This window comes from Falco punctatus (assembly GCF_963210335.1).
Source record: "Falco punctatus genome assembly, chromosome: 1".
NCBI classification, from domain to species: Eukaryota; Metazoa; Chordata; class Aves; order Falconiformes; family Falconidae; genus Falco; species Falco punctatus.
In genome coordinates this window covers 24,767,941-24,780,971 of record NC_137580.1, presented here as the reverse complement: position 1 = coordinate 24,780,971, position 13,031 = coordinate 24,767,941, and the positions used below count along the sequence as shown (strand labels likewise).

At 43.8% G+C, this 13,031-nt stretch overlaps 1 protein-coding gene across 4 annotated transcripts in view; it reads left to right on the top strand.

Annotated features, from left to right (window-relative positions):
• LOC308072643 (uncharacterized protein) overlaps nt 1-13,031 on the top strand; it is a 114,899-nt gene that overhangs the window by 39,859 nt on the left and 62,009 nt on the right. For 3 of the 4 annotated variants that reach the window (XR_013931724.1, XM_080409842.1, XM_080409843.1), the window contains exon 2: nt 1-13,031. This exon is cut by the window's left edge and continues 28,063 nt beyond it. The gene's annotated coding sequence lies outside the window, so the exon portion shown is untranslated. The other variant, XR_013931723.1, reaches the window with a different exon arrangement.

The following is a 13,031-nucleotide window of genomic DNA, read 5'->3' as shown; positions in this document are numbered from 1 at the left end:
CTGAAGATCTTGCAATCTAAAGTACTTTAGAATAATGGTAAAACATTGAAAGCAAACCTTTCAGAGCTGCAGAGGAAAAGGCATTGGCAAGGCATGCTGTCTGTCTTACAAAAAAAACTTTAAAATGTAAAGGTACCAATAAAATCTTTAGAAAATAAAAAGAAAAGAAAAAAAAAAAAAGATTGGCATAGGAGTCTGGTGTGGAACCAGCATTTCTTGGCTGTGTACAAATTCTTTCAAAGAAACATTTGGAAAACTTCTTTGCAGCATTTTTATTGTGTTTTTCTTCATCAGTTTCATTGCCAAAATAATTTAATGTGCGCTGAATACTTTGTGCTCTCTCATTCTCTTTAAGTTTCTTGACATGAGCATCTTGTCTCAACAGGGGGGAAAAAAAAAAAAAGAGACAACTTTTTATCTGTTAGACAATTCAGGCTCTTCATTTGGAGCATAATGGCAGCAACTGTGATGTGCCGTAGCCCAGACGGATTCCTGGAGGCTTCAGCCCAGGGCTGCACATCCTGCGGCTCAGGAATCCTTTCATTGCTTCCCCGTGGCCGTGGCCGACAGGGACAGCTATTCCCTAGTTAGGCAGCGGTCATTAGTGAAGGTGGCAAAAAAAGATCCTGGCTTTGAGATGTCCCAGGAGCCACAGAATGTTTTAAAACCACTGAAATGTCAGTGGTTAAAGTGGTCAGTGTTTCGTATGGCACCAAACCCAGTAATAAGTTGGAATTCCTGTTGCGCAATGGTTTGTTTTTTAAGAGTAGAAGAGTTGCATTAGCAGAACAGATAATTGTCCATCTGGCATAATGTCACAGTTCTGAGTGCTTCAAAGCAAGGTGTTTATTTTCGTTTCCTCAGTATACTGTTAATTATTTAACACTATCGCCATGATGGGGTTGAAGCAGAGGGGATTTCTTTCTGATCCCAGCTGGTAATCAGATTATGCCTCGATGATAAGGACTGATAGCCCTAATAATTCTTATATAAGATAAAAGAAAGCAATATTTATTCATTTTTATAATGGAAATTTTATTTATGTTTTGCAGACATCTACCAGATAAGGTGGAATTTTACAAATACTCCAGCAGCTTTTTGAAATTCACTAGCTAGTTTGTCTCAATAGTCTCACTCACTCTTCTGCAAGTCCTGTAAATTTGCTTAAATCACAGCTGAACTGATCCTCTTGCCTAACGGCAAGATTGGAATCTTTTCATCCATAGTGAATAAAGTCCTATTATGTCTAACAAGATTGACCCAGATCCTCCTACACATGACATGCAGCGCTCCATCTGTACAGATTTGAGTAAATAGTATTTCTTTTCATTCTAAATAGTCTATTAAGTTTCTGAGTATTCCCAGCTCTGAAATTTTTGTGGATAATGTGAGCAGCCACCATGAGCACAAGCACTTCTTTTATTTGCTGGCTTGATTCTAGAAGGACAGGGAATGAGTTGTGATAGCCCTGTGCTGGTCCACAGAAGACTCCAGGTATTTTTTAATAGCTGCCTTCCTTTGGTCTAGAAGAGTCATTGGTAGTTGGGATTAAGTATTTTGGATTTCCAGGCTGGGATTTCTTTACAGAAGCAAGCTCTTGATCTCCCCTTCTAATTCACTAATGCTCTCACTTCTTCCTGTGTTTTGGATTCCTTCCAGTCTAGTCGTAGCAGCAGCTGTGAACAAATGGGTCTCTTCATTAAGCTCATTTTGGAAATTGTTTGTGCTGTATCCCTTTTTGAATATTGGAATGACATTCTGATCACCGTTCCAGATTAATAGGCGTTATGTCTGGATAGGGAGTTTTCTTGCGCTAGGATGTGAATGAGCAAACATAATTTATTTGTCTCTCATATGTGCTTTCTTCCTCATGGTGCCTTTGGCTGAAGCATCTGGGCAGTTCCGTCTGTATATTTTGAAAGCCAGAGTCAATGCCTGCCTTATCTCCGAGGGAATGTGGAGTTGGACAAGGCCACATGTCGCTGGAATATAGCATTTCCCTGGCTATGCAAGAGAAAAAACAAGATCCAAATGTTGTTTTGTGGCATTGGCAGCACCCACTTCAGCCTTGCCTTGGGTCTTCAAGATCAAAAGAAAGAACTGTCAGTGGCAACTGTATCTTAAGCATCTCTACACTTTGCAGGCAGGCTTCCAGCTGGCTGAAGGAGATCAAAGGTGCAAGAGAGACACCTCGCTGTCCGCGTCTGGGAGGCTCCACACGACTGAGACGGTGTGGCTGCAGTGTGTGAGCCCACCGTGTGGCATGCCTGTGCCTGGCTTTGGGAGTGAGTACCAAGTTACGTGTAGTGATGCTACAAGTGTGCCTGGAGAGGAACGGCACTGTGTGGCGTGTTTGACTTTGGCCTTCACTTCCAAAGCAAGGTGGCTGAGTGCAGGAGGCTCCTGGGGTATACTCATGCTAAAACAGTCAGAGGAATTGTTGAGAAGAATGAAGTGCCTGAACTCACAGCATGCACCCTCCTAGCTCGTGGTAAGTGCAAAGTAAAATGCATTAGCTTAAATCACGCTCTAGATAATGAAGAGGCTGAAACTGAGGGTGTATTTTAGTTTACTTTCAGGGTTTTTTTAAAGTTGATATTTGTAACAAATTGAGTGTCCATATTGACAGTTATCATGTCTCACCTGCGGGCTGTCACTTCTTAGGGTGTCCTTATAAAGTTCCTTGTAAACGTGCACTAATCACTCCAGGCCTGTGTCTGTCAATATTCATGCATCTGATTCTAAATCAAGTGTTTGTTTCTTGCTTGTAAATAGATGCAGATGGACCCGATTTTAATTCCTCTGGATGCTGACAAGCTCCTCTGGCAGGCATTAGTTGGCTTTCTGATAGGGGGAAAAAAAAAAGTTACCATTTCTCACACCTACTTTTCATTTTCCATAGTTCACTTTCATATATTGCAAACTCAGTTCCAGGAAGCCTGATCCAAACTGTAGCAGGACTTCCATCAGGGCCCAGGTCCATGGCATTTTCTTTTCTTTCTGTGCTCCTGGTGAAACCGATGTTCAGCAGAAACTGTGAAATCCATTGTGAATTGTACCGTGGCTGTGTGGAGATGTCCCTAACGCTGTGGGCAGCCACCTGCATGGGAAGTGATGAGCGTTTTTCCTTTGAGTATTTCACCCGCTTTGCTACACGCTGATAGCAAAATGCATGGCTACCTCAGTCATTGCTGGTGTGATGCCAGTGAAATGATATAAACTTAAGCATGAAGTAACCTAGTTGTATGCTTTTCATTTCTGTAAAATACTTAATTTCAAAATCCATTAAACTTAAAAGGGCCTGTAACTATAGGACCAAGAGGTAATGGTTTTAAGCTGGAAGAAGGTAGGTTTAAATTAGACATTGGGAAGAAGTTCTTCACCGTGAGGGCGGCGAGGTGCTGGCAGAGGCTGCCCAGAGCAGCTGTGGGTGCCCCATCCCTGGCAGTGCTCAAGGCCAGGCTGGACAGGGCTGGGAGCAGCCTGGGCTGGTGGGAGGGGTCCCTGCCCGTGGCCGCGGGTTATAGATGATGATGAGCTAGATGGTCTTTAAGGTTCCTTCCAACCCAAACCATTCCGTGATTCTATGAAAATGGGCCCAGTACTGTTTGTACCTGTTTTTTTCAGTCCTTTGCCTTCCCTTCTGTCTTTTCAAAATAGAACAACATGGGAGGCCTTTAATTTTCTGCATCAGAACTGGAGATGGGATAAACTGTAAACTTGTTTGCCTTTTTCCAGCATGTGTTGCATTCACAGACCGTGAAGAAGTCTGTGTTCTACCACGGCCATGGTAACTGTCGCCAGATCTTGACTTGATGGACCAATTTTAATTTTCACTGCTATTATCGGACTGAAAAACAACCCTTTTATATGCCAAACCTGGCCCTCACTCCAATTGCTACTAGGATTGGCAAACATTCCAGGAATCTCATGTTCTGACTTAATTCCAGCATTCCTTGGTGATTCAGTGATTTCTTGGAAAAATGTTCCATTTGAAATTAAACAGTGGCCATGGTAGTGTGCATTTGCGTAGCAGCTTTCACCTGGAAAGATCCCAACTTGTGTTCCTGCCCATCTGTCATGTCCCGGTTGGCACAGCCATTAGGAGGTGACCAGTGGTGATTCCACCTGGGATGCCCACACGCGGCAGCCACTTGGTCAGCGCGGCCATTGGGGCTGGGATACAGGAGGAACGTGGGGCTGTGCAGCACTCTGGGGGAGGGGGTAGAAACCTTCTGAAAACAAAGAAGGGGGAGTCCAGGGGTGACCTCTCCCTCCTGTCTCTGTTTGATAAGTGCAAAATGTTCTATGGCAATTAAACGTGATGAAAACCACTGTTTTATCTCACCCCAGGCCAGCGATCTCCCCCACTTTAATAGGATGTATGGCTGGCTTAAGCACTGTTTAAAAGAAAAAACCCCTACACTTCCCATACTTAGCACCCTCCAAAAAGTCGAGTCAACCAGAAGTTCAAGGTTTGTTGGGAATGTGGCCTTTAGAGGATAGTCAGCTGTGAAGGAGTGAGGTATTTTCCCTCTGCAGCATGCAGAGCCGTGGGTTTTGGTGCCACCTTTGGACTGCGGGGGCAGGTTATCCCCCGGGATGGGCTGGGGGGTCTGTGCTGAGCTCGGCATCCAGGGAATCATCCCTCCCGTTCACAAACTCGAGTGGAGCTGCCTCAGGCAGGTCCCTGCTAGTGGGTGTCGGATCGGGTGGCTTTGGGAGTGTTACGTTAGTTGCATGAGCAGCAGTTTGTCCTCATGGGAAAGTGAGGAGACCTTTTTGGATCACCTAATGCTTGGTGAAACTCTTACAAATACCAGGGTAGGAGATAGGGAAAGCATTTGGGGTTGGTTGATTTGTTTCTATAAAAAAATAATTCTCATGTATGAGTCTGATAGGAGCTTTGTTCCCTTTTTTTCTTTGAGGCCCCTTTCCCATTGGGTTTGCCAGTATTTCTCAGCATATTAGCTTGGGCTTATGAGCATATGCATTCTGAAAGGCAGCTAAAGAGAAAAACTGGCAGAAATTATACATACGTGTCTTATGTTTGGTCTGTGCCCATATAGGATGGGCATGTGCTAATAGTAGGTACTACAGGACTGGTCTTAATTTCTTCCTATTGATTTCTCTCAGGCATACAGCAAACATGCCTCTTATCATTTTATAAATAGTAATTTCCTTCTCAGCCTTCAGCTATAAAAAAACGCAAGCTTCTTTCGTGCAAACTACTTGTATATTTGGGCAGATTGGTGCATCTATTTATCCTGAGACTGACACCAACATGAGATAAAACATTGAAGGGTTTACAGCAAATTACACCTTTCTCCTCCTCAGATTTAGATGAATGATTCTCTATCACTGAAACACTTATGCTCTTGGTTGTATGATTTGCAAGGACTGGCAGTATACAAAGAAAAAGTACTATTTGTTTTATGTGGAAACTTAGCTGCTCTTAGAATCAGCTACAGTAAAGCTGGAAAATATGATAATGATATTTTCATAACACAGTTAAACCTGGGTCAGCCCAGGTGGCACCATACTTTCATGCGCAGTGCCCAGAAGCACACGCTGCCAAATTGTACGGAGCCTGGTCTCGCTGCTGGAATTGGGAGGAAAATGAGGGCAGAGCAGATTCCAGCTCTTTGGGTATGTCTATAGTCTACCCACAGAAGCCAGTGTCAGGTCAAAATGCACCTTTTAATTGTGAGCAGTGATGAAGCTGGAACAGAGCTGTGAACTGCTGAGTATCTTCAAAAATGTCTCGAGACTGAAGGATCATGTTTTAACAGCCACACTCGCATTATATCCTTAAGGGGGTAATGGAGTTTATTTACAAGTTAATACAAATATTTTGTTTCTGTGCTACTTTAGAAATTCAGCGTACTTATTCACAAAGTGAATGAATGATTTCCCTTAAAGCCCCAGGGTGATATTCAGAGACTTTGTGTATTCCTAGAATCACTTAGGTTGCAAAAGACCAGCAAAGGTGGTGAGGTTTTTGTTGGTGGACTACAGAAGCCAGTCTTTGGGCGCCCAGCTGCAAAGCAGCCAGCAGAAGGGTGCTGGTGGGCTGAGTTGCTTGGCAGTCAGTGTGGCAAACTGTGCCGGCTGGAAGCTGTGACCCATAACAGTGTCGTTGCTGTCTTTGCTGGATATGAAGTGAAGTGTATGCTTAGCGTCATCTTCATCTCCTCTCCCAATAACCAAAGTCTTTGGTTTTTTTGCTGTGCTTGGGAGAGATTTTTACGCAGCAGTGTCTTTATTGGCATTTCATTTGAACCGGGCGTGCCAGTTTCAGCTGGGATAGAGTTAATTTTCTTCTTAGTAGCTGGTGCAGTGCTGTGTTTTGGGTTTGGTGTGAGAACAATGCACACTGATGTTTTTAGTTGTTGCTGGGTGATGTTTATACTAAGTCAAGGACTTTTCCGTTCCAGCGAGAGGGCTGGAGGGGCACGGGAAACTGGGAGGGGACACAGCCAGGACAAGTGACCCAAACTAGCCAAAGGGGTATTCCATGCCATGGGACATCATGCCTGGTATATATAAGCTGGGGGAAAAGGAAGGAAGAGGGGCAGTCGGTGTTATGGCGTTTGTCTTCCCAAGTCCCCATTACACGTGATGGAGCCCTGCTGTCCTGGGGATGGCTGAGCACCTGCTGGCCGAAGGGAAATGGTGAATGAATCCCTTGATTTGCTTTGCTTGCATGCACAGCTTTTGCTTTACCTATCAAACTGTCTTTATCTCAACTTAGGAGTTTTCTCACCTGTACTTCTTGGATGCTCTCCCCCATCCCACTGTGGGGGAGTGAGCGAGTGGCTGCATGGGGCTGAGTTGCCAGTTGGGGTTAAACTGGTTAAACGACAACTGGGTAACCAGATGGCTCGCTTCTGACTACGGAGAGCCATGTTACAGAGATACATGTTAGCTTCCCGTGTCTACAGACACGTTGCTTGCCTTTGCTAAAACCACCTCCCCACCTACTTGTTAAGAGGTCCTTTTTATCAATGTTGCAAACATGTGAGCCATCAGCAATCCTGCTTTTCTCTAATGTTCTTCTGATCGGTCTTGGAGAGCCGTGAGCCTGAATCGCAGATAGAACGTGGACTGGAGCGCTGGCCGCCCCTCTTGTGTGTGCGCTGGTGTTGATGTCAGACCCATTGCCTCCTCATCACCTTGGATGTTTTACGAAGGTGCTTTCTGAAACATAGCCATCACGTGTCCTATATGGTGCGTGCGTGGTGTTGAATGTATAAACGCACAGACAGAAAATTTGCAAAATTCTACAGGGCTGGAGGTTTTGGTAATCTCTTCTTTCTTTGTTGCGACAGCTGTTTTTGGTGAACTGTGAAGCGGGTAGTAACCATCTTTAAAGCTTTCTTTTATGGAATGTTACAATTACTGCTTTTGGTTTTGTCCTTTGTGGCATGTTGAAAAGCATCTTCTGGTGCTCGTAGTAGATTTGATGTCTTCTGAGCTGTTCTCCGGGGGCGGCTTCTTGTTGCACAGGATCAGCAAATTAGGCATTACTTGTCCATAGAACACAGTAGTGAAGAAGAATCCCTCGGAGGAGTCTGAGCCTTTTGGTGCACTCGTGCCAGAGGCCAGGGACAGGGGATATCGCTGCAGATGAGTGTGTGGGGTGCATAGGCTAGCCTTGTAACTTTTCCTATCTCATTAAAATGGTTGTGTCAACCAAGCCTTGTGGTTGACTGAAAATTGACCAGAGCCCTCTGTGAAGAGGGTAGCGTTTGAAGTGGAGTGGGGGAAAGAAGCTCCTACTGGTGGCATGCTGGCAGGATGGACGCTGCAGACTTCTTGCCTCCTGTTCTTTGAAGGCAGCACTTAATTAAGACCCAGCTGCCACTGTCTAATGGACTGTTGAGACTAAGTTAAAGGATCTGAAGGGTATGTGACTTGTGTCGATAGCTGCTGAGTGGGGTACAGTATCCCTGCACACAAGAAAAAGACCTCATTTATTTCACTGAAACCATTGCAGCTTCCACCGTCTGTAAGACAGGCTATTAGGAGTGTCTGGCCAAAAGCAGTTCCTGAAGGGAAAGCAGTGGTCATGATGGAATTTGGGAATAAGCTTCTCGGGGCCACTGGTTCAGGTATGAGATGGCAGCTGTTAGTAGATGCTCTTGCTCCTGTGTGCTGCTCTTGCCTATAAAGGTACCTCGATAGCTATCTCATTTTCTTTGGTCCTCAACAAAGGAGTTCATAAAGTAAGTTTACAATATCATCCTCCCTGAAAATTGCATTACCTCAGTTTATAACGTATTTCCTGATGGATTCTCATTTGAGAAGGCTTTTAGCTTTCAGAGAAATTGATAATCTTTCCTGCATATGCATTTCCTAAAGCAAATTTGGTAGGAAATTAGATCCCCAGGAGAAGGTTTTGTAGAATGGTATTTAGGCCTGGCACAATCTTATTCATTAGTCGATTTGTCAAGTTAAATCCCATTAACAGCATCTTGCTTTCATTCCTCTTGGACTGCATAGGCCTGTTGAAAAGGTCTCTGGTCCTGTTGCGCTTTTCTAATAATGATAAAACTGTGATAAAATGAGTTGATCTGTTAGGACTGCTGTATTTAACAGACAATTTACATTGCTGTTGGCAGTTAAAGGTGACAGAATATGGCAAAACAAACAACAAAAAACCTGATATTTTACAGTTTAAGCAACACGTTTTCAGATTTTTAGCGGGATTTGTTTGCATATTCTATTTGAATCATCTTTATGCCACTATTAATGAGAAGCGTGTTTCAGTAAAAAGTTGTTTGAAAATAAAATAATTGTCAGAAACAACTGGAGCAACTTGGGTAACCAGCTGTAAGCGTATTGCTGAAAAACACAAACCCAATATTCTTCCATGCTTCCTTGCTAGAAAAAGAAAGACCAATTCTAATGATTCTCAAGGTTACAATGAACACATGACACAAGGGGTATCTTTATGAGTTTCCAGATTGCAGCACCTCCGAGATGGATCCCGTGGAGCCTAAGGACTGAGTCCAGCCAGAATGCTGCAATGCCTGCACGAAGGCAGGGGCTTGGCGTGTGGCTCGCAGACAGCATGCTGCCTCTGAGCTTCCTGCCACCACAGCAAACGAAGGAGTTTCGAGAGGAGCCTGGCAAGGCAGGCAAGCACGGACCAGCGCTAGAGTTTGCAAAACCAGCACAGCCCCTGTAGGGATTGTCGCTAGTCATTGCTGCATCCTCCGTTAAAAGGTAGAGCAGCTTCAGCAGCAGCGTGCACGCTTAATTAGCGACTCGGCTCTTAGGGGAAAACGCTGCTTCTTCCATTTTTCTGTCCTATTTATGTGCATATTTTCTTAGGATTTACTCATCAGCTGTACTAGATAGACCAGAAATAGCTCATGTTGGATGAGTGAGGCCGGAGTTTCTGTCCCATTATGTTTACATTTACATGTCTTGGTGATGGGCAAACTTAAAAACATGTGGGTTGAGTCTGGCTTTGTACTTGGTGCCCTGCAATTTGGCTGCATGAGCCGCATGGCATGAATTGAAATGACTAAGAATCTGCCTTCAGCATGTTTGTGACAAGTTACGGGGTGCTCTGCTGAGTTATTTACGCAGTGCTGTGAATCTTCATGTCCTGTTCAGGAAGCACTTTTATCCTGTTCTGTGTGGCTGCCCTAGGAACAGCTCAGGAAAACAAGAAGCTGAGTTTTTAGCAAGGAGAACCACAGTGAGTTTATAGTGGTTCATGTTAATCCACCCAATATTTTGTCTCATTTGCCGCGGGGGAGATTTTACTGTAAGTAGCTTAGGCAGAACAGAACGATGTTGCCTGGAGATTAAAACATACCTGGAAGACACAAGGATTTTAGGTGATTTTATGAAAAGTCACAGAGCTAGGTTTTTCAGGTTGTCTTTTAAATGCATTACAGCCATTTGCATCCTCCCAGCAATGACAGTGGAACATTCCTTTAGCTATTACATGAGGCAGAATCTCCTTTCAAAAGTGATTGACTGTGCAGCCCGTCCAGACATCTGAACTGCTGGAAATAAAGACAGGGGCACTGTGCCATTTTTTTTTTTTAAATTATGATTTTTTTGATCAAAATGCTCTGGATTCGTGGGGTCAAAAGCATTCGGACTTCCTGCAGTGAGCAGATAATTTGTAATTAATGAAATACATTAATGCAGATGCCAACAGAATAAAAACACTGACCCAAATGTTTTGATGTAGAAGAACACTTTACAGCCCACATAAAACTCTTGTGAAATACTGCGGTAAAAACCCTTTCCGTTGTGCTTATGGAGTCTGTCAGCCATCAATGGGTTGATACAATATAATCTGTTAACACAGGTTATTAAAACAGGATTAAAGATACTCTGGCCTGAAGACTAAAGCATTCTGATTTGTTTTTTTGATTGTCAGACAGTTGCAGGATTGCAGGGTTAATTCTCAGTGTCCTATTTTGCCACTATTCAGTGACAGTGGCAAATAGCTACATTAAAAAAAAAAAAAAAAAGAACAAAAGAGGTTTCAGATGTCGCACTCTATTCCAGGAAAGCCTGCCAAATCTCCAGAAAGCTGAACTTAGTAACTGAAACTGTTAAAATCATAAAGTTTTATAGAATTTTCTTTTTATTATGCTTTCATCCTAAGGTATTTAATAGAAGATGTTACACATGAGATGGTAGGATGTCATATGGTTTTGGGGCTTAATCTGCAAGGTCACTGTTGTTTCACTATTCCGCTACCAAGGCACAGCAGAATATTCACCGTGTGACCCAGGAAGCTGCGACATGCACGGGGCTTTATGCGACCGTGTGTTTTCACCCTCCCCACACCAGGAAAATACTGTGCACTCGCAGAGATGTTCCTCACTGAAGAGAAGTTGGGGGAGGGTAACAAATTAATAAAAGAGCTTCTTGTGGGACTGCAGATGAAGTATGCCACACATTTTTTTAATAGTAGTTAAACAAAAGGAATGAAATAGTTTTCCAAAATGTTGCTCTTGGTCTGACTGCTGGGGCTTAAATTAATGCTTTCCTTTTGTGGAAGAAGAGTGTGGGACAAGAAAGGGAACGGTTTCCTTGGGCAGAGTGGATTTTGCCCATTCGCAGTTATCTCTGAAAGTTAATGGTAACGGAATAGACTTTATTCTATAACAAGCCCCAAAGCAGCAGTGTAATAAAAATACGGATGATAAAATATAACCAACGGGGAAAGAGTGGTGATCAGAGCATTGGACAGAGAGTTTGCATTCCTGGATTCTCTTCTCTCTCTCGGTCGGTCAGATAGACCAAATCTTTTCCCTGATGCATCTCCATGTGAAGAGCTGGGAGGGTGCTGAGCTGCATTGAAGTACAAGCTCTCCCAGGTCTTGGTTTCATTGATGCACCTTTCCTGCCCCGCTCGGCTGGGTGCGAGGGGTGGGCTATCGTGCCCTTCCAGTGCAGTGACCGCTCTTTCTATGACAGTGTGGCACAAGAGCAGAAAGGAGGGAAACTGGTAGTAGATGTGGAGTTCCCTGCAGCACCATGCGAATGCAGCTCAGCACCTCCAGAGCCAGAAATGGCGTTGGCCTGTTTGTTCTGGGTGAGCCTCAGTGCCGCTGGGACCACGTACATCTTTGGTTGCTCGTAAGCAGCATCGCCGTGTCTGCTTGTGCCCATCCCTGCAGTCTCCATGCATTTCCCTACCAAAACTCATGGGAAATATTTCAGCAGGATTGACTCCTTAAATCAGGTTCAACCTGTGGTTGCCCAGTTGCTGGCTGGATGCTGTGAAGAAGCTGCAAAAAGAGAAGATCCAAGCAATAGTCTTGGGGGTTGCATCATGGGGGTTGCTTAATGTGGCTCTTCTGGAAAACTGAAAGTGGAGCCACAGGTTCTCTGGAGCCACAGTGATGCCGTGCTGTGCAATGTTGTATCCAGCTTCTGCACAAGGGATTTGAAAGTGATGTTCTTTGTTAGCCCTGGGATTGTGGCATGGTGTGATTTTTTTTTTTTTTTTTTTTTCTTCTCCCCCCCCCCCCCCTGTTTTCCAAGTGCCACTGTGTAAACAGGCTGGTAGGATCCACCACTGCGGCACGCTGCTGCAGCGTTTCCCCTGCGATGATGAGCGCCTCAAGCGAGGGGGGCCTTGCTTACAACTCCGGGCAATCCTGAAAATGTGGAACTCGTTCCCTCTGGAGTTATGAAATGTGGACGGACTCCTCTTTTACAGTGGAAAAGCATGAAATCATAGTTACATTGGCTAGAGTTATTATTCATTTAACAGTTAAACTTCCATTATGTTTTACTGTTTGCTACATGCCATTTTTATGTGCTCCAGCTTTATGCATTTTGCAGTTAACCGTTTGAAAGGAGAAAGAAGTGATTTACCAGGACTGCACCTTTCTCCTTGCTAACTCTCATGCTTTTCTTGTTGCTAGGATGATATTTGTTTCATGTTGCACATGGGTATATTGAAAATTGTAAATGTATAAAGTTTTACTGTCTCATTGTTCATAAGAGACCCCTAGAAAAAGAAAAAAAAATGACTCTACATATGTTATGATAAATCATCCATATCCGTGGGTATAACCACAGCTGCGAGTACCAGTACTCGTCAGTTTGGAGGAGCAATTACTGTGGGTGATGTTTTGTTTCGCTGTTACTGTGCAAAAATGCTCAAGGCATAGGCTTTGCTTTTTAAATTAGTAACTTTTATGTGTTAGTTTGAAAAACTGGGGAAGAAAAAAAAAGAAAAAAAGCTGGTACTTGTCATTGTTTGAAATCAACAGCAGCCTTTCTGTTAACTGAGTTAAGCTTGGCCTGTGCCCATTATCTTCTACTTACTCATCAGAAAAAGTTTTCTTAACCATGTTTGCTTTGGCTTAAGTGGAAAATTTGTTCTTTTTTGCAGTAGTTCTGTGTTGCGTGATGAAGTTCTTCCCCGAGAACCCCCTTTTCCCAAAGAAGCTCCATAAAAGCTGTTGGTGTGACACCATTGCTTTGAACTTCAGCTTGAGCCTGCTGTTCAGTGCAGTTGAACAGAAGCTCACACTAGA